This window comes from Triticum aestivum, chromosome 7D, assembly GCF_018294505.1.
Source record: "Triticum aestivum cultivar Chinese Spring chromosome 7D, IWGSC CS RefSeq v2.1, whole genome shotgun sequence".
Classification (NCBI taxonomy): Eukaryota; Viridiplantae; Streptophyta; class Magnoliopsida; order Poales; family Poaceae; genus Triticum; species Triticum aestivum.
In genome coordinates, this window is record NC_057814.1 from 615014522 (window position 1) to 615026622 (window position 12101).

Sequence of the window (12101 nt, forward strand, 5' to 3'; positions counted from 1 at the left end):
CCTTCAATGAGGGGACTCAGGCAGAGGACCTCCCCAATCCGTCTGGGGGAGAGCGAGTGTGTTTTGTCCCCTTCCTGTTAAGAGGCGTTGGATTTCCAATCCATCCATTCCTCCGAGGGCTTCTGGAGTATTACGGCCTCCACCTGCACAACTTCACTCCGGCCTCTATTCTGCACATCGCGGGTTACATCGCTTTATGCGAATTATTTTTGGGCGTCGAGGCTCATTTCGAGTTGTGGAGGAAGTTGTTCTGTCTCGTCCCGCGCAATCACGAAGGGTCGATATTTGAAGTGGGCGGAGCCGAAGTATGGCGTGTCGCCAATACCGGATATCTATCCGGCACTCCAAGGAAGGCGCCTGATGAATGGCCCTCCGAATGGTTCTATATTGAGGACGTCGTGCTTCCCGACCCGGTTCGAAAGGGTCTTCCTGAATATGTGTGCATCCTGCTGAAGAAACGCCACAGTTGGCATCCCCGGAGCCTTGAAGAGGAGGGCGGCGCAGAGGTTCATCGGCTGATGAACAAGATAAAAGAGCTCGCTCAGTCCGGGCTCACAGTTATTGAGGTTATGGCGATCTCCATAGCGCGAGGGGTCCAGCCGCTTCAATACAGAGGGCTTCCAATGTGGCACTACAATGGGGAGGATGACGCCTCTCGCTGCGGCCGGAAAGGTCCGGACACCCCTGCCGCTTTGGCTAAGATATTAGCCGAACTGTTCAAAGGGGAGGAAAAGGAATTTCTTCGCATCAAACTCAGAGACGGGTACTCTTTGTATAATCCTCCCAGTTGGGTAAGGTCCAACCCCTCTGTTTTTGCTCCTTCCATCTCCGAATTGCCTTTGATAAATTTCTAGCTTGTTTGCTTATGACAACACTGGCGAAAGATCACCGAGGGGTTTCATAGTCCCGCCCCGCAGCCGGAGGATCACAACCAGGAGCTTGATCCCGGGTTTGAAGAGGATCCGGATATATTTGTGCTGCTCGCAGAGGGGGTGTTTTACCAGACGAGCTATCATGGCATAGAAGTGGCCATCATTGCCGACTACTCTGGTCTTCTTCCTGCTTCACAGGTAAGCAATCAAGAAACACCTTCTTTGAAAGGGAGCTCTTACTCTGCCTCACCCACCGCATTGTCGCGCGTTCTACAGGGGAGGCGTTTGGTGATACCGAGGAAATCGGTTCCTGCGCCGGACAGATCTCTGAAGCGGAGGGCCGTTGAAGGCACCGCCAGGCCTTCATCGAGGAGGTACGGATGAATATATTGTTCAGTGGCCATATCCAACTGTGACCTATGCGCCTGTTTGATTACAGGAAAAAGCTTCGCCGAACTGTGTCCGGGGGTCCGGCCGGCCGCGTTCGCAACAACCAAGATTTAGATCCGGTCGGGGAGACGGGGGCCGATGTAGGAACAAAGCCGGACTGCCCTTCACCCGAGGGTTTGGACAATATGTCCTTTACCCACTCGGAAGTAGAGAGCGCCATGAATCATCAGCGCTGCAGGGCTATTTTACGAGACCCGAAGTTCTCGGACGAGGCATTTAATGCCTTTAGCTCGGGCGACGCATACATCCGAGCTGCTCAAGACGGGCTTAGAAAAGCCACGAGGCAATATCTAATAGATGTGGAGGTAAGGTTACTTTGTCAAAAAAGGATAGCCTATGCCAGTAGCCCCCGGGACTGAAAGCAGTTGGTACAACTGATTTAGGGACCGTTGTATGACCAGGTTCTTATAGAGAAGAACAACCTGCTATCCCAAGAGCTGGAACAATGTCGGACACAACTAAATGCTGCTACTGCCGAGCTAAAAGAATTCAAGAAGGCGTCACCTGGTAATATTCCCCTCCAACGAGAAAATATACTTATATGCCCAGGATACTAACAGTCTTGCTTATACCATGACATAATGGTCAGGGGGACTCAAAGAGGCGTTGGAAGTCGCGCAAATGAACGAGCAAGAAGCCGAAAGGCTACAAGCTACAGGCGATCGTGTGCTGAAGCGGGCCATTATTGAGAAAAACCAGCTCCAGGATTGCAAGACCCAGCTAGGCGAAGAGCTGAAAGATGTGCGGGCCCAGCTGGCCGATTCCGTGAAGGAGAACAAGAAGTTGCGGGGCAGCATATTCAGTACGTATCTGAACTATTTTGAAAGTAGTTCGGACGTGGATGAACCTGGTATAGTTGTGATCGCAGGTATATTGACGGGCCGTCCTGAAGAGGAGGTGTCCGGATCATCGAGTGATCTGCTGCAAGGGCTATCGCGAGTGCACGAACAGGCTCGGCTGGTGATGCGGAGTGTTGCCAAGGCTCTATGGACATCCGCCTCCCCTCCAGGAGGTATGGAGGAGCTTGTAGAGTTGTTTAAAGGAGCGCGATGACGTATCCGACTATGGAAGATATCGGCCTGCCGAGAGGGTGCGCGAGAGGCTTGGGCCATGGTGAAAACTCGGTACACCATGCTTGATCCTAATCACATGGTGCGGGTCGGACCTGTAGGGTCGAATGGGGAAGAAATTCCCGTTAGTTTAGTATATGACCAAGTAGAGGTGGCCGCCAAGTATTCCCAATAGGATTGTAGGTTAGACTGCCTATTGGATGGTATAGAGGCAGAAGTGTTTGAGTCCAAGTGACTATGTACTTTCCTCACCATGTGGAATTTCTAGCCGAATTGTATATCATTTGTCATGGCAGACCTTTTCGCTTCGACCTCTAGACTCGAAGGTGCGGAGTGTTTCCGAATACCGTCACGGCCGAATAGGCCGGGGTATGCGTGGAAAACTAAGCGTAGGGGTCATAGTTGCTTGAACAGACAAGTTTTATCCGGCTAGTTATGTTATATTACATTGAGATTGTCAGAAACATCTTCCAGGCAGAATAGTTCCGTTAAGGGTTCCTTTCCTTCGGTGTGCATGCATTCGTAGGCATGTCCGAATTGTGATGCGAAAATCACAGTGTGTATAACCTCTGGGGGTTCACAATAGAGTGAGTGCAAAAAATATTTTTCATCCACCGACCGAATATTCCCTTAAGAACGCTAGCTTTCGGCTTCACCCAGTCTGATGTACACGTCCGGATGACCCGGTAGTAACAATCGCAGAGGTGCTCCCTTTACCAACTAACCGAACAATCGGGAACGTAGGGGTAAGCACAGGAGCCAGGCAACCCAGCTTGGCCAAAACTTAAGTCATATTGATGCATATAATGGTGAAGAAAAGACATACGGAAAAGACGCGTATGTGTGATGAGCTTAATGCTCGGTAATCAATGTTAACAAGCTTCTGTTAAAAGAAGCCCCCAGGTATAATGGACGTACGTTTGTAAAAATGTGTACGGCACCAGTATTCGGTCAAGCCGAATGAGAGTTTTAAAGCGAAAAAAATTGTGTAAAAGGGGGAAAGAGTTATGGGAATTGTAGGGGAAAAGGGGACTAACAAAGGGTTCGGCGCTAGGCATAGAACCTTCGGAGTCTGGCCGCATTTCAGGGGTTCGGCTCTAGGCGATTGTGTGATGCGTCACGAAGACGGTACGCTCCTCCGGTAAGAACTTTGTCAATTATGAAGGGACCCTCCCATTTGGGCTTGAGTTTGTCCTTTATCTTCTCCGGCAAGCGTAGAACGAGTTCACCAACGTTGTAAGTCTTGGCCCGTACTTCTCTGCTTTGATATCTTCGAGCCTGCTGTTGATATAATACTGAACGGGCTTTGGCGACGTCGCGCTCCTCCTCCAGGGCATCTAGGCTGTCCTGCCGATCCAACTAGGCCTCTTTCTCTTCGTAGGTGAGTCATGCATAATATCGCAGGGCAATACAGCCTCTGCACCGTACACCATGAAGAAAGGTGTGTATCCGGTAGTACGGCTGGGCGTGGTCCGCAGCCCCCAGAGTACGGAGTCGAGCTCCTCGACCCAGTGCTTGTTTGATTCTTTCAAAGACCGCACTAGTCTGGGTTTGATGCCGCTCACAATAAGACCATTAGCTCGCTCGACTTGACCGTTTGTTTGCGGGTGGTAGACAGAGGCGTAATCGAGCTTAATGCCTAGGTTAGCACACCAGATTTCACCTCATCAGCTGAGAAATTCGAACCGTTATCGGTGATGATGCTGTGCGGTACACCGTAACGGTGTACCACATCGGATATAAATGCAATCACCGGTCCGGACTCGGCCGTTTTAACCGGTCTAGCCTCTATCCACTTGGTGAATTTGTCCACCATGACCAACAACTATTTTTTCTTATGGCTTCCCCCTTTAAGGGGTCCGACCATGTCCAAGCCCCAGACCGCAAAGGGCCATGTAATGGGGATTTTTTGTAGAGCGGCGGGGGGCATATGGCTTTGGTTGGCGAAGAGTTGGCATCCGACACAGCGTTGGATGAGGTCCTATGCGTCTGCCCGGGCCTTAGGCCAGTAAAATCCTGTACGGAAGGCCTTGCTGACAAGTGCCCGGGCTGCGGCGTGGTGCCCACCAAGACCGGCGTGAATTTCTCCCAAGAGTTGCCGCCCCTCCTCCTCGGAGATACACCTTTGAAGGACTCCGGTAGTGCTTTTCTTGTAGAGCTCTCCTTCGTGCACTTTATAGGCCTTCGAACGCCGGACTATGCGGCGAGCCTCGTTCTGATCTTCTGGGAGCTCCTTCCTATTAAAGTAGGCCAAGAATGGTTCGGTCCACGGGGCAATTACTGCCATGATGAGGTGGGCCGATGGTGTTACTTCGGTGGTTGAGCCTCCGATGATATCGGCGTGTTCGTTATCTGTGTTTGTGTTCGGAACGGGACTGTCGTTGCTATCTCCCCCTTGCCATACCACGGATGGCTTAAAGAGCCTTTCGAGGAAGATGTTAGGTGGGACGGGGTCGCGCTTAGCGCCGATGCGAGCAAGGACGTCTGCCGCCTGGTTACTTTCGCGGGCGATGTGATGAAATTCGAGTCCCTCGAACCGAGCCGACATCTTCAAAACGGCATTGCGATAAGCTGCCATCTTTGGATCTTTGGCATCAAAGTCTCCATTAATTTGGGATATTGCGAGGTTTGAGTCCCCGCGCACCTCCAGGCGTTGTATGCCCATTGATACAGCCATCCGGAGGCCATGTAGCAAGGCCTCGTATTCGGCTGCGTTGTTGGAGTCTGTGTATAATATTTGGAGTACGTACTGGCCGATATCTCTTGTGGGGGACGTTAATACGACGCCCGCCCCTAGCCCTGCCAACATTTTGGAGCCGTCAAAATGCATCACCCAGTTGGAATACGCGCCGTACTCTTTAGGGAGTTCAGCTTCTGTCCATTCGGCGACGAAGTCGACCAGTACCTGGGATTTGATAGCTCGACGTGGTTTGTACGTGATGTCGAATGGCAGGAGCTCAATGGCCCATTTGGCAATCCGGCCCGTTGCTTCCCGGTTGTTAATTATATCATTGAGGGGCACTTCGGAGGCCACCGTGATAGAGCACTCCTGAAAGTAGTGTCGCAATTTTTGAGATGCCATGAAGACTGCATATGCTATTTTTTGATAATGAGGGTACCGGGATTTGCATGGTCTGAGGACGGTGGATACGTAGTATACCGGCTTCTGGAGCGGAAATATGTGTCCGTCATGTTCTCGTTCGACGACGAGTACAGCGCTCACCACCTGGTGTGTTGCTGATATGTATAAGAGCATTGGTTCGCCGGCGTTTGGTGCGGCCAGGATTGGGTTGCTTGCCAGGAGGGCTTTTATTTCTTACAGTCCGGCCGTCGCCGCGTCTGTCCACTCGAAGTTATCGTTGCACCGTAAAAGGCAATAGAGCGGCAACGCCTTTTCTCCCAGCCTGGAGATAAAGCGGCTTAAAGCTGCCACGCATCCAGCGAATTTTTGGACCTGCTTGAGTTCGGTTGGCGTAGCCAATTGTGACAGAGCTCGGATTTTGGCTGGATTTGCTTCAATTCCTCTATTGGAAACGATGAAGCCCAATAGTTTACCGGCGGGGACACCGAAGACGCACTTTTCTGGGTTAAGCTGGATGTCGTATGTGCGGAGGTTGTCGAATGTGAGATGCAAGTCGTCTATTAGTGTTTCGACATGTCTAGTTTTGATGACGACGTCATCCACGTAGGCCTCCACCATTTTGCCGATCTGTTTCTCGAGGCATGTTTGGATCATGCGCTGGTAGGTGGTGCCGGCGTTCTTGAGCCCGATAGGCATGGTGTTGAAGCAAAACGACCCGTATGGTGTAATGAATGTTGTTGCGGCTTGATCGGACTCCTTCATTTTGATTTGATGGTATCCGGAATATGCATCAAGGAAGCACAGCGAGTCATGACCTGCGGTAGCGTCAATGATTTGATCAATCCGGGGAAGAGGGAAGGGATCCTTAGGGCAAGCCTTGTTAAGGTCTTTGAAATCGACGCATAGGCGCCAGGATTTATCCTTCTTTGGTACCATTACCAAGTTTGCCAGCCAGTCCAGATGTTTAATGTCTTTGATGAATCCGGCTTCGATGAGTTTGGCTAGCTCCTCCCCCATAGCTTGTCGTTTGGGTTCGGAAAAGCGCCGCAGAGTTTGCTTGACCGGCTTATATCCCTTTAGTATGTTGAGGCTATGTTCGGCCAACTCGCGCGGGATTCCTGGCATATCGGAAGGATGCCAGGCGAATATATCCCAGTTTTTGCGCAGGAAGTCTCGTAGTGCGGCGTCGACTGCGGGGCTGAGTTGCGCTCCGATAGACGTTGTCTTCTTCGGGTCTGTTGGATGGACCTGAAATTTGACTATTTCTTCTGCTGGCTTGAAGGAAGTGGATTTGGGTCATTTGTCTAGGATCACATCGTCCTTATCCACGGTGGAGCGTAGTGCGGTTAGTTCTTCGGTCGCAAGGGCCTCAGACAATGCCTCGAGGGCCAAGGATGCGGTTTTATTCTCGGCGCGGAGGGCTATGTCCGGATCGCTGACGAGGTTGATTATTCCATTAGGCCCGGGCATTTTTAGCTTCATATACCCATAATGAGGTATGGCTTGAAAGCGCATGAAGGCCTCTCGCCCTAGCACGGCGTGGTACCCACTGTTGAAAGGGGCCACCTGGAAAGTTATTTCTTCGGACCGATAATTCTCCGGCGTGCCGAACACCACATCAAGTGTAATTTTTCCTGCACACCGAGCTTCCCGGCTGGGAACGATACCTCGAAAGGTTGTGCTGCTTTTCTCGATGCGGCTCCTGTCTATTTCCATCTTGTGGAGCGTGTCCTCGTAAATGAGGTTTAGTCCGCTGCCGCCGTCCATGAGGACTTTTGTAAGTCGAAAGCCGTCCACGATCGGACTGAGGACTAGGGAAGCTGGCGCTCGGACTGTTCTGTATTTAGGTTCGTCACTGGCGTTGAAGGTTATGGCCGTGTCGTTCCAGGGGTCAATTGCAGCGACTTGGCAAACTTCGGCGAGATTGCGCAGGGCCCTTTTACGCTTGTTGTTTGAAGCAAATGTCTCGAAGACTGCCAATACTCTGTTGCCGTTGTTTGCTGGAGGGTGTTGTTCTGGGGTGTCCTTGATAAGGATGTCCTCGCTCTCTTGGCTACCTGCGGAAGTATCCAACATGCTCTAAGGCTGTGGGTTGCCATGGTATCCGGCGTCGTGTGTATTTTGCATGGGCCATTGAGCCATCCCTCCAGAACGGTGCCGTGCAACGTAATATGTTTATGTTTTTTGACTGTTCGGCTGGGTGTGCCACGGGGGCGCGTCCTTTTTGCCTGTAGGGGGAGCCGGGATGGTTCCCAGCAAACTGCCTGAGTTCTCCAGGCGCTTTCCATCGCGCTGTATTTTTGTACGATAGTTGCTAGGTCGGCGAACTTTGATATGCGGTGGCGATTGATGGCGTTAAGGATACCTTCGTCCGCGCAGTTGTTGCAGAATGCTGCTATCGCGTCTTCGTCGCGGCAGTCTTTTACCTTGTTTTTAACAAGGAGGAATCTGGCCCAGAAGTGGTGGACCGTTTCTTGAGACTGTTGTTTGATGCTCCTGAGAGCATCTATTTCCGGGTGGGTGGGTGGAATTGAATCCGAACGCTGACCCGATTTCGGATCCGGAGTTTGGTGGTCTACCGGGCCGGACAGTTCGGGCTCCGTGATATCAACTGATTTTTTAGTCTCGTCATCCGACTCTATGTTCGGAGGAAGAGACATGCTTTTCTGCCGGAAAATATCCGGCTCTTTCAGATCGGCGATCCGAACATATTTTGTCTTCAATATAGTGGAAGAGTTGCTCTGCTCCTCGACTACCGCTATCTGATGGGTGATCGGTGGAGCTTTAATTTCTCTCTGCTCGGGTTTAAGCCCGACCCGATCGTAGTCTGTAGCGACCCCCAGGGCGGCCATGCGATCCAGGAGTTCGTTCAACGACGATAACTCCATTGGATCCATGCGCGCAGAGTATTCGGGATCAACGCGGAGGCGATTTTCGATGACTTGCGAGGTCATCGTCGGCTTAAGGGCCGAGCAGACGGTCATGACGAAGCCGCCGAGCCGGAGGGTCTGGCCTGGGGCCAGGGCTCCTTCGGAGATGATATTATCCTTGACAACAAGGCGAGCCATCAACCCTCTTGGTGACGGCACAGTGGAACTCTCAATGAAAGCACCAATGTCGGTGTCAAAACCGGCTGATCTCGGGTAGGGGGTCCCGAACTGTGCGTCTAGGATCGATGGTAACAGGATACGGGGGACACAATGTTTACCCAGGTTCAGACCCTCTCTATGGAGTTATACCCTACTTCCTGCTTGATTGATCTTGATGAATATGAGTGTTCAAGAGTTGATCTACCACGAGATCGTAATGGCTAAACCCTATAAGTCTAGCCTATGTGAATATGGTAATGAGTCTGTCCCTATCCGGACTATGCTCTCCGGTTTATATAGACACCGAAGAGATCTAGGGTTACATGAGGTCGGTTACATAGGAGGAAATCTTCATAATAGGTCGCCTAGCTTGCCTTCCACGCCAAGTAGAGTCCAATCCGGACACGGGTATTGTCTTCGGCCTTCGTATCTTCACAGCCCATCAGTCCGGCCCATGAATAACAGGCCGGACGCCCGAGGACCCCTTAGTCCAGGACTCCCTCAAACTTCAACCCTTGTGCTTTTACAAACTTGTATGTGAAGCTAATCGTGTTCCTAGTATCCGAATTGTATACATCGTTTGTGCCATTTAATTCAAACTCCTATATATTTGAGTATATGCTATCTTATCCAGCCGTTTCTCTCTTCAAAGCTAGTTGACCAGTATGCTATGTATAATCCAAGTCGACCCAAGCATGGTCTTTGTCCGCACTATCACAATGAAAGTTTGTTGCTCTAAATAACCTTCTCCTTAAAAAATTGATCCCACTCTGTAACAATTATTGTAGATGTAAAAATGTATATAATTTTTTATAGATGTAAAAATAGCTTTGTCCTAATCTTCCATCTAGGGAGACCAAGGAGACCAAGGGCCAGAGGGAAAATCCTTCTCCCGTCTAGGGAGGAGGTCAAGAAAGAAGAAGAAGGAGGGGGTCTATCTCCCCCTCGCTTCCGGTGGCGCCGGCGTGCCACCGGGGGCCATCATGATCACCGCAATCTTCACCAACAACTTCACCGCCATCATCACAAACTCTTCCCCCCTCTATGCAGCGTGTAACCCCTCTTTTACCCGCTGTAATCTCTACATAAACATGGTGCTCAACGCTATATATTATTTCCCATGATGTATGGCTATCCTATGATGTTTGAGTAGATCCGTTTTGTCCTATGGGTTAATTGATGATCGTGATTGGTTTGAGTTGCATGTTTTATTATTGGTGTTATCCTATGGTGCCCTCCGTGTCCCGCAAGCATGAGGGATTCCCACTGTAGGGTTTGCAATATGTTCATAATTTGCTTATGGTGGGTGGCGTGAGCACTACTAGGAAAAGGGCTATAGATGGAATGGCCACTAATGGCGCACCAGACATGTGGTGCGCCATTGCTATGTAGCAGTGGCGCACCATGTGCTGGTGCGCCATTAGTGTGAAATACACTAATGGTGCACCAGACACAAGGTGCGCTATTAGTAACAAATTTTAATTTTTTTTATTTTGCCAGACATACTAATGGCGCACCAGGACATAGTGCGCCATTACTAGTTGTAACTAGTAATGGCGCACCAGCAACATAGTGCGCCACTACAATATTTTTTTATTTTTTACTTTTTTGCAAAACTACTAATGGCGTACTAGGGGCAGTGCGCCATTACTAGTTTAAGCTAGTAATGGCGCACTGCTCCCCCGTGCGCCATTAGTGTATATTTCATGGCTCCATCTCGATCGCTATCCCACCTCGCCAGATCCGGTCCCCCTCGTCGCCGGGCACCCCCGCACCCTCTACCCCGCTCCACCGGGTGCCGCCGCCGACCCCCCGCACCCTCCTCCGCTCCACCGCCGCCGATGACCCACCGCACCCTAGCTCCCCTGCTCCACCGCCGCCGACGACCCACCGCACCCTCCCCGGCCCGCTCCACCGCCGCCGCCGACCCCCGCACCCTCTCCCACTCCACCGCCGCCGCCGACCCACCGCACCCTAGCTCCCCTGCTCCACAGCCGCCGCCGACCCAGCGCACCCTCCCCGGCCCGCTCCACCGCCGCCGCCGACCCCCCGCACCCTCCCCGGCCCGCTCCACCGCCGCCGACGACCCCCGCACCCTAGCTCCCCTGCTCCATCGCCGCCGACGACCCACCGCACCCTACCCGGCCCGCTCCACCGCCGCCGACGCCCCCCGCACCCTCCCTGGCCCGCTCCACCGCCGCCGACGACCCCCCGGCCCGCACGCTCCCCGGCCCGCTCCACCGCCGCCGACGACCACCCGCACCCTAGCTCCCCTGCTCCACCGCCGCCGACGACCCACCACACCCTCCCCGGCCCGCTCCACCGCCGCCGACGCCCCCCCGCACCCTCCCCGGCCCGCTCCACCGCCGCCGACGACCCCCCGCACCCTCCCCGGCCCGCTCCACCGTCACAAATTATTACTGTTTTTGTAAAAAATTGTTACTGTTTCATATTCATATTCATTTTCTAAAAAATTTATTAGATGCAACAAAAATAATAAAAACATTACTTATGGCGCACCTATGGCTGGTGCGCCATTGCTACATAATTTTTTTTTACTAATGGCGCACCCGTCGTGGGTGCGCCATTGCTATGTAAAAAAAACATTCTAATGGCGCACCGCTTCGGGGTGCGCCATTAGTAAGTTTCCCCCCTTAGCTAATTCCTCCCCTCTCCCTCGCCAGTCCACCCGCGCGCTCACCTGACCCACGACACCGCCGCCCCGACCCCCGCCGGACTCCACCCCCGTCGCCCCCGCGCCCCCGTGCCCCCCACCACTGCAGCTCCCCCGCGCCCTCGACAACTGCAGCTCCCCCGCGCTGCCCCGCGAAGCACGTGGCCGCCGGCCTCCCCACGACCAACCGAGGCGCCCAGGAGGACCGCCGCCGTCTTCCTCTTCGACTACGAGGACCCGGACGAGCTCGGACGCCCTCGAGCCATCCCTTCGACACCGCCGCCGCCGCCGACCCCGACCCCAACCCCGACCCCGACCCCTCCGGCGACCGGCCGCGCCCGCCCAGGTACCTCTCCTCCTTCCTCCTTCCTCCTTGTCCAGCGCCCGCCGCCCCGACAGCATCTCCAGCAGCACCTCTGAGCAATTTGCTCCACTTGTTGATGCAAGCTAGTAAAACTGTTGTTCTTCTTCTTGCTCCTGTGATGGATTTTCTGAACCTTACATTCGTTCGTGCACTAGTACTTCTTCTGCTCTGTTTAAAACTGCTCTTCTCTTTTTGTATTAGTCTCAGATAAGCAAACATGATGCAATTATGATCTGGGCAACCGCAGATAAGTAGTAGGAGTAACTATGTTTGTAAATCAAAATTGCTTCACTCCTCGTGATAATCTGCAGATTCAAGTTGTGGCAAAAAAATGTTCTGTCTATTTACAGTGTGGAGTATACAGTTATTACAGTGTCAATGTTGATGATTTACAGTGTGGAGTAGTCATATTTTTCTTTGAAATCTAAGTGCAATTTCTCTGTCTTGTTGCTAACTGAATTTACAGTACTAAGTGGTCTCTAAATTCTGCAGTATTTATG